The sequence below is a fragment of the Schistocerca americana genome, chromosome 4 (assembly GCF_021461395.2).
Source record: "Schistocerca americana isolate TAMUIC-IGC-003095 chromosome 4, iqSchAmer2.1, whole genome shotgun sequence".
In the NCBI taxonomy this organism is placed as follows: Eukaryota; Metazoa; Arthropoda; class Insecta; order Orthoptera; family Acrididae; genus Schistocerca; species Schistocerca americana.
In genome coordinates this window covers 742,794,277-742,814,113 of record NC_060122.1, presented here as the reverse complement: position 1 = coordinate 742,814,113, position 19,837 = coordinate 742,794,277, and the positions used below count along the sequence as shown (strand labels likewise).

General features: G+C 38.1%; 1 protein-coding gene across 3 annotated transcripts in view; it reads left to right on the top strand.

The window, feature by feature from the left end:
* Positions 1 to 4,992: 4,992 nt before the first annotated feature.
* LOC124613095 overlaps positions 4,993 to 19,837 on the top strand; it is a 78,759-nt gene continuing 63,914 nt past the window's right edge. Inside the window, exons 1-2 of one of the 3 annotated variants that reach the window (XM_047141686.1) lie at positions 4,993 to 5,093; positions 5,501 to 5,571. The gene's annotated coding sequence lies outside the window, so the exon portion shown is untranslated. Of the gene's footprint in view, positions 5,206 to 5,500; positions 5,572 to 19,837 lie in introns of all 3 variants that reach the window. The other 2 variants (XM_047141688.1, XM_047141687.1) reach the window with 2 other exon arrangements.

Below are 19,837 nucleotides of genomic sequence, written 5' to 3'. Positions count from 1 at the left end.
CTATGTTTGATGGTGTCCTCTAGTGGTGTGTGTGTGTGTGTGTGTGTGTGTGTGTGTGTGTGTGTGCGCGCGTGCGCGCATGTGCGTGCGTACGCTGAGTGTAATGTGTTGTACTGGGATCATTTGAGTCTTGGTGTTGGATATGTGAAGTTGTTGGCAGTGTTTGTAGTTCCACACGTAAAGTTTGGAAGTTTTTTCAGTGAGTAATCAATTGAATTTTTTTTGTTTACGTGTTTGGTGTTCCCATTACATTTTATTGGTTTGCTGTTTCCGGTGTGGTAAGCCTGTAGCTTCTGTTGTTAGGTATGGATATCACAATGAAATACACAAACCAAAAATGTTTTGCATCACCCCGGTTCCCAAAATCCCTGAAGATAGACGTTGACTGTGAATTTTTTATCACAGACACAGTCCCTTTGACTGTTCAGAGATGTCACTAAACCTGCCCAAAGATGTAAACAACCATGCATGAGCAGCACCTTTTAGATGGAGGGAGACTGAAAATTGATCAGTTCCAGTCATTCCACCAGGGAAAAGGTACACAGCTCGTGTTGTCTGTAGTTCAACCATGCCTAGATGGTCAATACCGAGGTTCGATCACTTCCGCATTGTTGCTTTGTGCCAGGAAGGGCTCTAAACAAGGGAAGTGTCCAGGCGTCTCGGAGTGAGCCAAAGCAATGTTATACAGATATGGAGGAGATACAGAGAGACAGGAACTGGCGGTGACATGCCTCGCTCAGACCGCCCACGGGCTACTACTGCAGTGGATGGCCGCTACCTACGGATTATGGCTCAGAGGAACCCTGACAGCAATGCCACCATGTTGAATAATGCTTTTCGTGCAGCCACAAGACGTCATGTTATGACTCAAACTCTGAGCAATAGGCCGCATGATGCACAACTTCACTCCAGACGTCTATGGCGATGTCCATCTTTGTGCAGCGTGGTACAGATGAGCCCAACAACATACTGAATGGACCGCTCAGGGTTGGCATCACATTCTCTTCACTGATGAGTGTCGCATACGCCTTCAACCAGACAATCGTTGGAGACGTGTTTGGAGGCAACCCGGTCAGACTGAATGCCTTAGATACACTGTCCAGCGAGTGCAGCAAGGTGGCGGTTCCCTGCTGTTTCGGGGTGGCATTATGTGGGGCCGACATACGTCGCTGGTGGTCATGAATGGCGCCGTAAAGGCTGTACAATATGTGAAAGCCATCCTCCAACTGATAATGCAAGCATATGCATTCGTCTTCGTGGATGACAATTCACGCTCCTATCGTGGACATCTTGTGAATGACTTTCTTCAGGACAACAATGTTGCTCAACTAGGATGGCCAGTATGTTATACAGACATGAAACCTATTGAACATGCTTGGGATAGATTGAAAATGGCTGTTTATGGGTGATGTGACCCACCAACCACTCTGAGGGATCTATGCCAAATCGCCCTTGAGGAGTGGGAAAATGCGGACCAACAGTACCTTAATAAACTTGTGGATATATGCCACAATGAATACAGGCATGCATCCATGCAAGAGGACGTGCTACTGGATATCAGAGGTACCGGTGTGTACAGCAATCTGGCCCACCACCTCTAAAGGTCTTGCTATATGGTGGTACAACATGCAATGTGTGGTTTTCATGAGCAATGAAAAGGGAGGAAACGATGTTTATGTTGATCTCTATTCCAGTTTCCAGCACAGGTTCCAGAACTCTCAGAACCGAGGTGATGCAAAACTTTTTTTGATGTGTGTAGTTTCCTGAGGACCCTGGGATGTATGTAACTGTACATTACAGGACAGTTTATTTATGATTCTCTTGTAATGTATACACACTTACTGGATATTGTTGGTATCCAATAATAACAAAAAATTGCCAGCATATACCAGAAGGCCTCACCTTTTACATAAGGTATCGTATATCTCTTCAACAAATCAGAGTTTTGTTTGCTACACTTTGAGCCAAACCAGTGAATGTGGAATGTACGAAACATGTATGGAATGTAATACCTACTTAATTTAACGTACCAAATAAGCCAACACAACTGTAGCCTAAGGGAAAATCACACAAATGTGATGATAAATCGTCAAAAGCAATAAAACTGTTTCCCAACATAGGAAAAACCAGTTCCACAATTATTGCTAAATCTGAGCTCCAAATGACAAGAACCTTCAACAGATTCGCTTCTGAGGCAAAGGCAATTACATTTACAAAAACATTCGTGTATTGAAATGTTGAGTGAAGTGCAAGAATGGGCGAATCATTAGACTCCACAAAAAATTTTTGATTGTTAAGGAAAGTGTTTGCGGTAACAACAGACAACAAGAGAAATATATGTTCCTATGCATATGTGTGTTTATTTTCTCTTGTTTTCAGTGGAATAAGCTACGCAAATATAGATATATTCAAAACTATATAGACACTCTTGAGTTCTAGCTTATGTCATTGAATAAGTCAACCTCAACATGAAGTTGATCAGAGTTCTGATGTCTCAGGCCAGGGATGAGTACATGTGGTGTTTTGTGTGTGTGTGTGTGTGTGGGGGGGGGGGGGGGGGGCACCTACTTTGCAGCGCCAGAATTTGTTGGTGGTAAGTAATTGTGTTTTTGGGTCTGTTCTTCTCGAGTTGATGTTTTGTGTATTTTGTATTTATGATGTAATGGATGTGTTTTAATTTATGTAGGGATGTTTGGTTTTTGGACTTTTGAGGTGTTGTGATTTTGTTTTTATTTTTTGTAGTTGTAGGTGTTGGTTTTTTGCATCAATAGTTGTAGTTGATCTATATAGATCAAGGGAAATGACCGATTCTAATTTTCGCAGTTTTAGGTGTAGGTGCTGGTATTTTGGTAGTGTCAGCCGTGGTTGACCTAAATGGGTCAAGTGAAATATCAGATTCCTTTAGATTTTGTTGGTGTAGCAGAATGTTGTAATTTTTTTTTTTTTTTGTCATTTAGTGTGTTGTGGGATCATGGTGTGGTTCTTTTTTTCTATTATGTTTAGCTTGTCCCCACCCTGACACCCCCCAGTTTCCCGCAGTTGTCCCATTAGTTTGACTGTATATTTGGAGGGAGATGTTATTGTCTTATTTATATGTATTTCCATGTTTGTTCCGTGGGTATGTAGTGACGTCATAGGTGACATATTGGAGACGCTTAGAATAGCCATTTCCACCATATTGCTGACATCATAGGTCAAATCAATTGGGTGGAATCAGACACTTCTGTAATCCCAAACATTCATTATTGAAGAAATACTGAGTATTTCGTGGTAGCATGTGCTTGGTACATATGGAAGTTATGAAGGAACACATAATTGGAGAGCAGCTACCAAAACTGCTTCAGTATCCGATGGGTATTTCAGTGGCAGAAGAATTATTTGTGAACAAAGTTGCAAAATGCAAATTGTAAAGCAGGAGCACAGAAGGAACAGATTAAGGAATCCAATTTCAAAGCACAAGTTCACTGAAAAGTAGAGATGTCTGCAAGTATTTACATTTGTAGGACCCTGCTGAATCAAGTCAAAAGTCATGCCAACTGAACCTGGTGATACCGGATGTTGGATTTGTCTTGTATCATAATGATGATTTGGTGTATGATGTCATAGATGTGCAGACTGAATGAGAATGGAACACTGACAATATTTCTTTTGTGTCTGTATTAATTTTTGGAATGTAGGCACTGGCGAAGTACAAATGAAAGAAATGCAATGTGCTACTCAAAAAAGTTCAATGGTGCTGGAGTCTTCCATTTGTTAAGGCCATATATTTGCTAAACTCTTTAGGAGGGAAACACCAAGACATTAGTCTGACAGAAACTATAATTAGGCATTCAACTACAACCAATGTGCTGAACCAATCATGTCTTGCTTATCCTGCTTGGATTTAGATAATACCTATTAAAATCATATCTGTTGTTGTTCCTGACAGAAAGTAACTACAATGTGTATTAAATCAGCTGGCTTATCCGGCTCTCCACTAAAACACTTCATAACAACACGATGGCATGGCTGCCTATGCAGTATGGTAAATCAAAAAATGGGCAACAGTCAGAGGCTACCTTCCTCACTGTACTATCCATTCATTGTGTTTTTTTTTTACATCTCATCAAAAAGGAGAACCTTCTGGAATGTGTGATAAGTTAACATAGGCCTACACATTAACGAAACAGAAGCAACTTTTATTAACTTATGCTATAATAGACCATCATTACACACACGTATCTTCATATTTAAAGGAATATATTGATATTCTCCAAAGAAAGTACCACCTAAGTCTTATCTTTAAACCTGTTCACCTCTATAGCTCTTGGTATAACCTGGTCCTCCCTACTGTTTACTCATTGCATTGTTGCAGCAGTCATGAAATTCTATCACGGATTCGGCATAGCTAAGTGACCATGTCCTGTACGAACTCCTATCACGGTATGTGGGTCAACATCACCTTATTGAGGAATAATACTGTACGAAAATCTCTTCCTACGAACAGTTAATTGTTTTTACATGTTGGAGTCTGGCGCATGCTCCTTGCAATGACCGCAAATCATCCAAACTAAGGGTAAACGAATCGGAGTTTTTGGCAGATTCGTGCCACACGACAGAACCGTTGTCAAACTGATAATATGCACATCGGCAACTTCTGAATGCAAGAAATATGGATCAATAAGTTTTTGTTCAGCAATTAAGAAAAAATACTTTCATAACATCCTGTGGTGCAGTATCAGTTCAGTAATGCTCCAATAATAGGTGAAAATGCTTTCCGAGAAACAGAAACAGCATACAGAGAAACGGAAATCTGAGTATTACACAGGCAGGGCAATGACTAATAGCAGACAGTAATGAATAAAAAATGTAGAATGTAACTGTTTAACGATTTTCTGCAACAATTTATCGTCAGATCCTACGAACAGCCGAAACAGATTCGCATAAGCAATCATTGACAACCGCAAAGTTCGCACTACGTCGCTCTCAATGGGAGATTCCTCGCACGCAGCATCCTGGGTAATGTAGTAAAACAATATGGCGTTACTATCATGTAGTACCATTAAGACAGACAATTTTTATTGATTTATGTATTTGTTATGTAGCTGAGGAAAGTGAGTAATGGAAAGGAGAAACATTCAACTACTTTGATGCATGTACTTGTGATCTTTTCTTTAACTGTAAATGATGGAAATTTTGTAGTGGATTAAACGTCATTTGATGAATGTAAATAAGCCAAATACGTATTTGATCTTATTTTCGTAGTTTGCAGATAGCTCTAGTTATTTTTTCTGTGCGTTACCAGAAAGCCCTGGATACATAGTTTTCCCTCAAAACAGATTAATAATTTCTTGTTTCAACTTCACGAAAATGACTGTTCTCACTTTGGTTGATGTAATTCTTCAACACAACTGTATAGTAAATATGTACTATTTAGTATCACTAAATTATGCAGTACCAGTAAGAAGTAATTGGATTCAGCCCTACTACATAATACATTATTTCATTTTATTCGTTACAGTCATTTGCATACGCACATACTGTACGCCTTAAATCATGCACGAGAAGTCGCGGGGCTGGATAACCTAGCAAGTAAGTATGGAGACGTATAAATTTGACTTACAGTGTAACGTGTAACTCGAAATTGATTCCTGTACATTAAAAGTTAAGATAACGGAACAACTAATTTTTAGAATGCAAGTACAAAACTTCACGGTGATTTTTGGAGCACATACGTCCCTACTTTAGATACCACAGTTTAAAAAATCCGGACTTAATGTCGATGCCGTAGAATCCACGTCTGCATTTACAACTGCAGCCACTTTTTTTATTTTTTATATTAAAGTTACATTTTCAACAATCTGCTGTGACTTTGCCTTTTAACTGTTTGCCCCTGTGCTTTCTTTTATATTTAATAAATGATTGTTACATGCATTTCCTACCTGTGATTTAGAGCCCTTCCATTCAGTCCAATAGTGCTGCTGCATAGTTCTGTGACTGGTTCTCCTGTCTCTCGCTTCACTACATTCCATGTTGCCTTAAGTCTGTTGTTGGACGTACTGGTTTGGGACATTGGGTGCAGCTTCTTTGATTTTTTGATAACTTTTCTTTGTAATTTTGTGTAGTGTGCAATACCGCAGAATCCCTACTTTTTCTTTCTGAAAGATACATTCTATTTCATTTCCTTTCACAAGATATTTCAATACCTTCATTGATCCATGTTTTTTTATCTGTCTGTTTAGTGTCCTTTCTGACTAGCTTACGCGAAAGCTGTTTTCAAGTAATGATATGAATTTATCATGGAATAGATTAAATTTTGTGTTAGTGTTTGGTTCATTATAAATTACATCCCATGTCATCTACTTTAAACTATTCTTAAAAACATTTGTCCTAGAGTCACTAGTTATTCTAACTGATTTCCGCTGAGGTATCCATATCGAAAGGTGCTATGTTGTTTATCCTTACTAACTGTGCTTCATGATCAGAGAGACTGTTTGTTACTGGGTAAACAATTAATTTCTTTCGTTGAGCTTCATCAAAGAAAACATTATCAATTAGAGTCCAATTGTCTTTATCCACCCACTGGTCTCACTGATGTGTAGTAAACTTTTTTTATGGGATGTATTCATTTTCATCAAGCTGTCACATTTCATTCACACCACAATCCTAGCAGTCAGTTCCTGCCTCCAGCCTTGTGAAAACTCACCCATTTTTCTCTCTCGTAATAATGCTAATCTCAGTGAATTGTTATTTTCTGATTGTTAGAATTTGGAGATTGCATTTTTCCACAATAATTAACACCTATTATATCACGAAATACAAATTCTGTAGCTAAATGAGATTGCATCTGGTCTGATTCAGAACATTATTTTGGTATATGCACCAAACATACCTGAAGTGGGTGTGAAATTCTGCTTGAAGTACCACAGTGGTTTCTGCTAACTGTGCCTCTTGAAATGGTTGTATCAGTTGTGTACCCAACAAAGTAAAAATCTATGTCTTATTACCTTATTGTTTGGTATATGTGGAGTTTTTCCCTGATGATGATGATGATGATACAAACTTTGGGACCAGTGTAGCAGGGGATAAAACCCGTCGGCTTTGGACAATGACGTCACAAGTCGCCAATCGAGAAGTGATTCTTCTTAGTGTTGTAGCCCCCTTCAGTGTCTGATAAGTGTTTTTTGGCTTTTAAAAAAAAAAAATCTCACGAGATAGAATAAACAGATCCACTTTATTAAGCAATCAGTAAAAAAACGAAACTGAAACATAACAGCAAAAGCGAAAATGGTAAACTGCTCTCTGGCGACTTGTGACGTCATTGTCCAAAGCCGACGGCTTGTATCCCCTGCTACACTAGACCCCAAACTTCCAGGAATGTTGGAGGATGACAAATACAGCAATCTAAAATAAAGACAATCGAGTTATAAGTTAAAAGGCTGAATATTTTGTATCATATGCAAGCAGTCGAATACATTGGCCAGTGTATAATTGTTTGAGGTAATAAATTGATTTTTAATGGATGTAGGTGCTAACTCTGCTTAGGTAGATATATTTGCGTAGTTTATTTATGTGATGCTATTGAAATGATGTGTGTGTGTACAGCTTGATAATAAATGTTGATGCATGCTGGCCAGTTTCAGAATAGTAAACATCTCAGTAGCTTAAATAGGTCATTACTGCTTCTCATGTTACAAGAGAACCAGAGATGTAACAAGAAAGTAAATATATGTTTCTACAGTCATCCTCATGCTATAAGGATTAAACTGAGTAATTATCTATAGGTAGGAGATAGTATAGAAGAAATCATTTTAGCTAAAATTTAAAATTTATTGTGTAACTCATCAGATTTCTTCCATGTTAACCAGCATCATGTGAAACGTGGCTCGCGCTTTTCTTATGTTACATTCTGTAAGCCGTGGATCAAGACAATAGGGAGGATCTGGTATTTCAGACTCCAAAAACTATGTGACTCAGTACCAAACCAACGTTTATTGACAAAAGTATGGCGATTTAAAGTATCAAACAATATTTATGATCGGATTGAGGATTTCTTGGTAGGAAGGATGCAGAACGTTATCTGGGATGGAGGGTCATAGATGAGTAGCAGTAGCTTTTCATTTTTTGTGTTAATGATCTGGCAGTCTGTATTTATAGTAACTTAGACTTTTCGCAGATGATTCAGTTATTTACAATGAAATTCTATTTGAGATAAGCTGCAAAAATATCAAGTCAAATCTTGATCAAATTTTATTTGAATGCAACATCTTGTAACGGATATGAAATGGAATCGTCACATAGGCTCACTTGTGGGTAAAGCTGGCAGCAGACCACGTTTCATTGGCAGGACACTGGGAAAATGTAGCCAGTATATAAAGTGCTTGTAAAACTCTTGTATGGTCCATCTTAGAGTACTGCTCACGTGTGTGTGACCCATACCAACAGGACAGACAGAAACTACGAGACATATCCAAAGAAGGGCAGCACAAATGGTCATAGGTTTCTTTGAATCACAGGACAGTGTCATGGAATTGCTGAAAACCTGAGTAGGCGGACATTTGAACCTAAAACACCAGTTATCCTGTGGATGCTGACTTACAAAGTTTCAAAAACAAATATTTAATGAAGAATCTAGAAATGTTCTTCATTCGTGATGTATCACTCACTTTGTTAGAAATTAAAAAGACAGTCAGTATTAAAGTTGCACTTGGGGGCATTTAAGCATTCACTTTTCCCACACTCTATAGTCAGTTGGAACGAGAAGAAACACTAATGTAATACAGTTAAGTACCCTCTGCCATGCACTTTCAGAGTGTGTGTATATAGATGTAGACTTTTTGTGGTTTCATATTGAATTCCTTTCTGTGTTGCTGGTAGCTTAAGTGATGAGTAGCTAAGGGTTTTTTTCCCCTTAGTGTTGTAACTGTGAATGTTACCGTTTACTTCAAATTCCAGTGGGTTATTTATGACATATTGTTAGCAGATACATATATAATGTAGAGATATAGTTAGAATGCCTAACTTCTTGGGAGACGCCAATGGGATTACTATGGGAGAATTCCACAAATTATTCTCACTTCATTTTTGTGCAATGAGTACTGTCTTCCTAAGCAGTGAGTTACCAGGAAATCGTGGTGTAAGACATTAATGAATGGATAAAATTTGAAGCTTTGTATCCTATTCACATGGTTCATATACTACATTGATTGTTACTTTTTTTGTTATATAGAAATGAATTTAAAAAAAGAAGAGATGAGCACATTTACAGACAACCACTTATTATTTCTTTGAAAAACTTTACTAACAATCTCTTCTGTTACTGTCTGACAAGATTAATTATAGCATTTGTGTCTTCTGTGAAAAGTACCAACTCTGTTTGATGTGTATTAAGTGAAAAGTTGTTCACATACATAAACAGAAGGCGTGTGACAAAAACTGAACTCTTAGTTACACTTTTCAGTAGTTTCCCCAATAACTCAAATTTTCTCCCTTTCCAGAATTTATACGACACCATTTTTTGTAAAATGTGATTTAAAGCAGTTGTTTTTAAAAGTATTAATTCCACAAAACTTTAAACTTTGTTTTAAGGAATGCCAAGATCTACAAAAATTCCTTAGATAGATCACAAAAACTACCCACTGGTGATATTTTGTCATTTGACACTTTGCTGCTGAAACAATCAAAAACTGTACAAAAGGATGTAATATTCGAGGGGAATATCACCAAATCAACTAAAAATAGCGTAGTGCCTTGTAATGCAGATGTATCTTTTTAAGTTTATGTAGGCCTTTAAAATGCAAGTGGGACTTCTGATTTTCATCGGGATGTATCCATCCTACCTGATACTAGTTTACATTAACCATAACAATTCAAAACCAGTTTATAAACATCAAAACCCTTACAATAATGTCCTTTGATGTCAGAAGGGCTCACAGTCTTCTTACAAAATGAACACCACAGCTCTGCAACAGTATGTCTTTTTTTCTGTCATCTGTGGCCAGAGATATTGAATTATCACAGCTAAAGAGTTTCCTGTACTACAGCTGAGGTACACAGCTGTCTCAACAGGATGCCGGTACATGAATTCAACTCCATGCTGTTATATGACTCTAGAAGGCAGGCAGACATTTAAGTCCTAGTGAAACACCAGTTTATCAACTAAAGAATTAGAAGAGACATCATATACAAACAAGCTGTTGGAAACTGGTTTGGGCCAAGTACGCACAAAGGAGACATTCAACACATACCATATTTCTAACAAGGGAACCTCCCCATCGAACCCCCCTCAGAATTAGTTGTAAGTTGGTACAGTGTATAGGCCTTGAAAAACTGAACACAGATCAATCGAGAAAACAGGAAGAAGTTGTGTGGAACTATGAAAAAATAAACAAAATATACAAACTGAGTAGTCCATGTGTAAGATAGGTACCATCAGGTTGCTGTAAACACATGAGCGCCGTGGTTAGCGTGTGCAGCTGCGGAACGATGGGTCTTTGGTTCAAGTCTTCCCTCGGGAGAAAATTTTAATTTTTTATTTTCAGACAATTATCAAAGTTCAGGCACTCACATATAATCAACTTCGCTCTCCAAAATTCCAGGACATGTTCAGATTTGCTTGGACATATGCAGGATTTGACAGTCTACACACGGAAAAATTTGAAAACGTTAAAAACATATGTTTTGACAGAGCACAGGCAAAACTGGTGAAACTGTTGCATTCATTTGTTGCAGTTTATGTGACAAACTCTTATGTTTTCACACTTTTTTGGGAGTGATTATCTCATCCACAAGAAAACCTAAATTGGTCAAGGTAGAAGAATCTTTTTACCCATTCACCAAGTGTACAAGTTAGGTGGGTCGACAACATATTCCTTTCATGTGACGCACATGCCGTCACCAGTGTCGTATGGAATATATCAGACGTGTTTTCCTGTGGAAGAATCGGTTGACCTATGACCTTGCAATCAAATGTTTTCGGTTTCCATTGGACAGGCACGTCCTTTCGGCTACTAATCGCACGGTTTTGCGGTGCGGTCGCAAAACACAGACACTAAACTTATTACACTGAACAGAGACGTCAATGAACGAACGGACAGATCATAACTTTGCAAAAATAGGAAAAGTAAACTTTTGATTCTAGGGAAGATTTGAACCAAGGACATCTTGTTCCGCAGTTGTTCACGCTAACCACGGGACCATGGCGCCCCTGAACTCAGTCGCTCCTAGATGTTGCCTATCTTGCACATGGACTACTCAGTTTGTATATTTTGCTTAGTTTTTTCATAGTTCCACACAACTTCTTCCTGTTTTTTCGATTGATCTGTGTTCAGTTTTTCAAGGCCTATCCACTGTGCCAACTTATAACTAAATCTGAGGGGGGTGCGATGGGGAGGTTCCCTTGTAAGAATGTTCCAGTGGATGAGAGAAATGGGGCCAGTGGTGCCACAGTACAATGAGTCAGACACGAAATTGCACTACCTCTCAACTGGGAGACCCTGTGTTAACCAGCATGGATGAAGAGCCTTAAGTTAGCACTTGATCAGTTGTACATGAAATGGACTTTGTCCATAGTGACATTCTTCACCACATTGCAGTATTATCTTTAGAGAAAGTTTTTCACTGGGCTCTGGCCCTCTTTCATAGTATGATAAAGCTTCTGTTTACTCATTCATGATATTCTAATTCCATTAGTTATTCAGATTGGTTACTTTGTAGAATTATTGCTAAATATGTGCTTTGTTAATGGCTGTAAGTATCTGCATCTCTGTACCTCTATATATTTTGTTAGATATTTGCTTTTTCATTGGATCATTATCCAAAATTTTAGAAAACATTCTTGCCTGGAGGACAGTGATCAGTATAAAATTTTAAAAGTTGATAAGAACTGTCCCCATTGTGTTTTCAGATTTTTTATTTTTGACAATGAGTTTTGGCTCTTTCCTTGGACTATTTTCTAGCTTACACCGCTGTAATACAGTAATAATACAGATTCAATGTGGGGGGATGAAAATATAGCAAACAATATCTAAAATATAAGCTACGAAGTATGAGGTTATACCCACTATGGCTGTTGGTGGCGGCAGATAAGCGTGAACCATAGGGTACAGTTTTCACTGCTGAATAAGGCAGCTTTGAATGACATTATATACTGTAAGCTCCACCCATCTCCACCTACAGCATTATGTCATTGATGACCAATCATGTATGAGATATACCTAAAGGAGGCTTCAAGTCTAGGATGGGGTATGGGCTGATAAATATTGATTCTAATGAATTAGGAGAAAAACAATTATGTGGTAATTACGTTGTTTATACATATATCTGCAAAATTGGACTAAAGTAATTGTAGCGTGATGTGCTACTGCCAAGTAACGTGGCTCAATAAAACTTGGACCATACACAGAAAGGATTGCTGCAGTGTGGTGCAGAAGGTAACAGAAATATCAATGAGATACAATAATTGCACTGAAACCACTAGAATTTGTGTGGTCCCCTGTACATTACAAATGGTGGGTCATGATTCTTAATTGGTTGCATGATGACCATGATCTGTTGTGTGCTCTGAATCTGGCCCCAAGGTTGGGAAGGAATTCTTGTGCTAGGGCATTCCATTCTTCCACCAGGACGGTAGACAACTACTGGATGGTCATTGGTGCCTATGGATGTGCTGCACCACGTCTCCCACATATGCTCAATGGGACTTAAGTTGGGGCAACAGTAAGGTCAATCCATTTGCCAAATATCCTTGTATTCCAAGAGCTTCTCCACCTGCACTGTTGATGTGGTCGCACATTGTAATCCATAAAAATAAATATCCTCCCCACACCATAACTAATGGACCACTAAAACAATCATTATGGACTACCCTCTTCTGGCGAGGGGTGGGTACACATAATACACCCAGCAACATTGTCAAACATTTTTATGGATGACAACAAGAGGATATTCACTGAATGGAGTGGCCTGCCCATTCCCCGACTTGAATCCCATTGAGCACATGTGGGATGCATTGGGGATATGTATTGCACCATGTCCACATGCACCATCGAGCATCCAGCTTTAAACCGTCAGCTCCACTGATGGACGAATGGAACACCCTACCAAAATAACTCCTTACCAACCTTATGGTCAGAATGGTATCACCTTGCAGAGTATCCACTGTTGTCTGTGTTCATCACACACCCTATTAAGAACCTTGTCCCACCTTGTGTACTGTTCAGGGAACCATCATGAATCACAGTTACTTCAGTCTAATTATTGTTTTTGAATAAAAGTGTCATTTCTGATTGTCTCACTGTGTATTTCTTTTAGTTACCTTCTGTACTATACTGTAGCAGTTCTTTTTATCTGTGTTCCAAGAATCTTCAAGATATGTTTCTGGGCAATGACACATCACGTGGAATTTGCTTTCTTTGCTAAGTTTTGTACATCATTGTATTTACCAGTGTCACTCAAAGGGTTAAGAACTGAACCTAGCACAATGTCAGTCTGGACACCTGTAATCTGAATTGGGGTTCTGTAGAGGCCATTGAACAATACTCAATAATTTGTTGAATAAAGAGTTTCCACAGGTGACCTCTTTTGTACTGAACTATACTTCTTTGGGATTCTTCCAATAAATCTGAATCTGGCATCTACATTTTCCACAGCTGGATTTCTGTGGTCATTATGCATTAAATTTCTCCAGACGATGCTCATAATTGAAATTTCTGACTAGTTCCTGTCTAAAGACAGATGAATTTAAATTCTGTGTGTACTCGTGTGTGTTGTACATCTGCTTTTATCATTAATGTACCAGTTATTAATTTCCAAAGCTTATACTCGTATGTACTCACCGCACTACTCCTGTGTACTCACCACACAGTTATCATGCAGACACAAAAATCTTGTCTTTCAGAAATTTGCAATAATTTTGTGCAAACAAGAAAAATATTTATTTTGTTAGGAGTTTATGGTGCAATATCCCCCCATTTTACTTGAACAGATGTATCAGTATTCAGAAATTTTTGCATTAAGAACAATAATAAGTGTGTTTTAATAACAACATTTTGAGCATAATTTCTTACACAAATATTGCACAGTAATGTTTTGATAAATCTTTGTGGAGAAAAAAAAATCACTATACAAAATGTATTAAGATTATTAAGCAGGCTCCAATATGAACATTTTGTAAACATCTATTTAAAAGAATACGGACAATAGCCTTAAAGGTCTTTAGACAGGAACTAGACAGAAATTTCAATTATGAGCATTGTCTGTAGAATTTCATGCCATTTACAGATTTAATACCAGAAGAAAAAAAATGATGTGCCCTATCGTCCACTGACTCAATTTATGCCCAAGGTACAAGTGCAGTACAAAATTAAAAACTGTTTAATAACCCACTGAAGGAAATTGTGTGTGTGTGTGTGTGTGTGTGTGTGTGTGTGTGTGACAGATCAGTGATGATATGTGTACCATGTATGAATTTATTCATTTGCTAGCAAACCTGGCAATGCTTCATAATTGTTAAATATGTATGGAAATTGCATATACAACCTATATTCCTTGTCCCTCCCCTCTTTCTTTCTGTCTTGATGTTCAGTAGCTCTGTACATGTCCTCCGTCCCCCATGTCTCAGCGCGTAACCTCTCTTTCTCTCTCTCTGTCCATCTCCTCCTCACCTCTCTCACTTCTGTCTGAATGTTCAGTAGAATATTGTGTAAAAATTTGAAGTAAATTTGTCAAGATCTTTTTGAGATTTATGGTAACAACATTTCCCCTTTATATATTACATATGTATGTTGTAAATTACAAAGATATATAGCCTATGTCTGTACAAAAGTTCATTAGAGTATTCTGTAAAAACTGTAGTAAATTGGTCAAGAACTTTTCGAGATTTATAGCAACAGTATTTCCCCTTTATATATTACATATGTATTATCTAAAAACAAAGATGATTTGACTTACCAAATGAAAGTGCTGGCAGGTCGACAGACACACAAACAACCACAAACATACACACAAAATTCAAGCTTTCGCAACAAACTGTTGCCTCATCAGGAAAGAGGGAAGGAGAGGGAAAGACGAAAGGAAGTGGGTTTTAAGGGAGAGGGTAAGGAGTCATTCCAATCCCGGGAGCGGAAAGACTTACCTTAGGGGGGAAAAAGGACGGGTATACACTCGCACACACACACATATCCATGTGTGGATGGATATGTGTGTGTGTGCGAGTGTATACCCGTCCTTTTTCCCCCCTAAGGTAAGTCTTTCCGCTCCCGGGATTGGAATGACTCCTTACCCTCTCCCTTAAAACCCACTTCCTTTCGTCTTTCCCTCTCCTCCCTCTTTCCTGATGAGGCAACAGTTTGTTGCGAAAGCTTGAATTTTGTGTGTATGTTTGTGGTTGTTTGTGTGTCTGTCGACCTGCCAGCACTTTCATTTGGTAAGTCAAATCATCTTTGTTTTTAGATATATATTTCCTACGTGGAATGTTTCCCTCTATTATTACATATGTATTATATATACAGCTGTCAAACTCAACATAAAATATTTTATTATTTTCTTTTTCATACCATTACCAGCCACAATTACGAACACAACAGGGGGGGGGGGGGGGGGGGATTTCAGGCCGTTCTGAAGCGGTGATCTTTCACAATTGATTTTAATTTCAGCCTTGTCTGGTGGATTTTCCAAAACTTTTCTTTCATACAACCTTGTCTTGAAAATTATGAACACAGCAATGACAAAAATTAACAGAATCTGTCGAGCCATTCTTAATCAACTATATTTTGTACAAGCTGTAATTGATTGTAATTTCTGACCTTTCCATTGAATTTTCCAAAAAATTTCTGTCATACAAACCTTGTCCTGACAATACCTAAAACAACAACAACAACAACATCGACCAAATTGGTCAAGCCATTCTCAGGTGATGACTTTTCATATATGTGGCAATGGATTTTTTATTTATATAGATTTACTCGTCAATAGACTATTTAGAACCATGGTATTGGACATGTCAGAAACATTACAGAAATATACATACATATAAAATATTAACAAAATACGATAGGATAGTTGAGTATAGGGCACAAAATCGGCTGTGGCCTAATCAAAGGAACCACCTCAGCATTCACCTTAATGACAAGGGGAAATCTTGGAAAACCCAAGTCAGGATGACTGTATGGGGTAGAAACAGTGGTCCTCCTGAAAGGGAGTCCAGTATATTAAAACTGCACTGAATTAAAATAAGTTTTCCCTCAATCAAGGAAAAAATCTGAGTAATTCAGTGGCAGCAGTGTGACGACCCACAGGTATTGACCAAACATTTGTTTTATAAAACAGGGATTACTTAGTCCAACAAGAGGGGAGAATAGGAGGAAATGAAGCGAATTTCAAACTATATGCTGGACTCAGACTCAAACCTGGAACCGCACATTCTGCTGTTAGTGGTCAACATTTGTGTCCTCCGCCTGGCAAACACTTTTAATATGTTCCAAAGTTACAACACAAGGTGCATTGTGCTGCAGAGTGAAGAATTCGTGGTGTAAACAACCACAAGGCTGTGCCTAAGCCATTTGTTCAAGGAAACCTTTTTTAAAAGAATGCTGATCCTGCTGGTATGTGGGGGAGCTCGTGTTTTCTGGGAGCTAGAAAGGAGGTGCTGACAATTGGAGCTGTTTGGGCGGGCCTTGAGTTGTGCTTGGGTCGGACAGTCAGAGAGAGTATTGCATGTGAAAAGCAACGTTTCCAGTTAAGGTCCCACTCTGACATACAGTTTGCAATTTCTCAGGAAGTTTGAAAACAGTTCATACTCCACTGCAAGTGAAAGATTCATTATGGAGGGCTAAAATAGCATTAAATTGAGCATCAACAGTCATTCTGGTTCAAGGGTAATACAATAGGGGCAAGTTGATAGGGAAGTCAACACTTGCTAATTTTGCTTCCTCTAGTCCTTGCCAAAATTGTTTTGTGTAACTTTTTTGTATGTGTGCATGGCTGCTGTTTATAGATCATTAGCTTTAGGATTTTTTAATAATATTTTGTTAAACTTCTAATTTGATAGAAACAATCAGCTACCTATCAGTATGCCACATATTTAGTAGCATATGGTTTTCTATATGTATACAACTGTTGCACAAATGGCACATTCCATGTTGTCATGTGTATCGAGAATATCCTTGGAGAGATGTTGGCTGGATATTGCTGATCATAGAAAAAGTGGAGTAGCCTGTATTTTTGGTCAAAACAGTGTCATACTTTTTCACTACCATTTGCCCAATATTACTGAGGTCAATCATCCTGCAATTGGCATTCAACAATTTCTGACAGTTTTTGCAAAAGCAACCAGATTATAGGTTTGGTGAAATCATTTTGTGCCTATCATACTGAAGCTTAAGATTCTGTTGGAAATTAAATAAACACCGATTCCATGGCATGAAAATGTTCATTATAAAAATTGACAGCTTCGGTCCATGCACACCACACCACGTTAGGATAAGCTCGGGCAGCAATGCTAGGTTCAGCAGCAGTTCTCTATATGGCAACACACACTGCAGAGATTTGATAAACACTATCTTAGTGTATGAAATTATTTTATGTACTTGTGGACAGCTGCCAACACTTCTTCGGTGATACACTGCAGTGCATGGACCAGACTGGTGAAGTGGATTAAATGCAGATAGAATATGTGAAGTGCAGTTGCCACTTTCAGTATGAAGGTCACAGCATCTAAATACATGACAAGAACTTTTTATACTCGGATTCGCCCAAGCCCTAGCAATTTAAGACTGTCATTCACAAAATGAGCTACTGTTGAAGGATTTGTGCGTTACAACACTTCGCAGGATATCGGCACTGGCTTTGACAATTCTTCTCAGATGAGGTTGCTGTTGAAACATCTAAATATATCTTCTGCATCGTTGAAAACTATCCAGCAGTTTTTCCTTATTGTCAGTTCACCAGGAACCTGTTACCCACAGCACTTTCATAGAAATGCACAGTATTCAGACACTTGAAACTCGTACCATGACATGATTGCAGCAACAGTAGTGGAGCGCATACCATGGAAAAAATTATTTGAGGAGTTTAAAGCCTTTTGCGCCTGCATCACTAAAATTCATTTTTTAGAAGATTGAATCGCTTTGTTCTTTATGTGCTGTTTGTGTACATGTTGCTGAAGTTGGGCCTTCATAGTACATCCGATCTGCTTATTGCATGCTTGGCATAAAACAGTCTCTCCGCTTGGCATAAAACAGTCTCTCCATCAGTACTGAAAGATCATCCTTCGAGACTAAAGATCTTAATTTAGATGATAATTTTGATACGACAGGAGGCGGCATGAACATAGTCATGAACTCTTAAGAAGCACTATTTAGCAAAATTTTCTTGGCACCCACACTCCTTAGTTCTGCTGAATCTGTAGAAGTTGCTAGCAGATGGAAAACTTTCGACTGCTAGTCTTTTGTTTGCCCCATTACCAATCTCGACAGTACATGAAGCCCTTCACTACACACAATAATGGCTACGGCAGTGTTACACGTAGTATTGTTATTGTATCTGCTTTGCTTTTTTAGAACTGAAATTCCAAATTGTGGAAAATTTAGCAGAAACATGCCCTTCATAATTCAATTCAAAGTGCAGTTAACTCTGTTGTATTGCATTATAATGCGATTTTGAAGATAATTTACTTCCTGTCATTAACTTTTATGGTATGTTTGATTTGGATGTTTTTTTAGGGAGCAGAGATGGTCAGAAGGGTAAAAAAGTGATAATATGTAATTTTACATAATGTAAAGTTAAAATATGTAAATAGATGTAATCATAGTGAAATACGTAAAAATACATGATGATACGATGAAATATATCCAAGCTGGCAAATAATTCATGAACATTTACCATTTTTACATGCATAGGAGGGAAGGAACCAAATATGTAATATAAAAATCTAGGTTCTATTGATGGTATTAACAACTTGCAACAATGGCTGAAGCACTGGTCTGCAAAACATGGTGAAGCAGTCACATACCTAGAAAAGATTTGATGAAGGAGATGGTGGGCACAGAAATCCATGCTCACATTCTCAAGTTGTTTACTGTAAGACATGGGTGACTAGAAACTGTCACCAAAGACAGTTTGCATAATGAACAGTTCAGCCTTGAGTAAGTAACATTGTTGGAGGAAACAATTTGATCTTATGCCTGTAGGTCAGTGAGAGAGTTTTATTGTGTTAATTGAAGAAAGTTGGAAATAATGGAGGAAACAGATTAATGACATTCTATCTGTAAATGGTCCACATACATCCAATCAGACGTTGATAAGATTTCGTAGTGGTGTAAATATGTAGAAATATAAAATTGTTTACATCAGAAAATACAGAAAAGTAGTATCCTATGACGACAATATCAATGACTCCCAGTTGGAATCAGCCAATTTATACAAATACCCGGGTGTAATTTTTGTGGGGATATGAAACTGGATGATTACATTAGCTGAGAACTAGGTAAAGCTGACAGCAGATTATGGTTTATTGGCAGCATACCGAGAAAAGAGAGAGTGTTTACAAAAGCTTGTGCATCCCATCTTAGAGTATTGCTCATACATGTGGGACCCATACCAGGACTAATAGGGGATATTGAATGCATACAAAGGACAGTATGAGTGGTCACAGATTTGCTTGACACACAGGAGAGCTTTATGAAAGTGCTGAAAAATCTGATTTGAAAGACGCTTTAAGATAGATTCTGACTATCCCGCAAAAGCCTTACAAACTTTCGAGAACCAGTTTTAAGTGAAGAATCTAGAGATATACTTCAGTCCCTTATGCACCACTCTTGAAGGAATTGTAAAGATATGATTACACTAATTATAGCACACA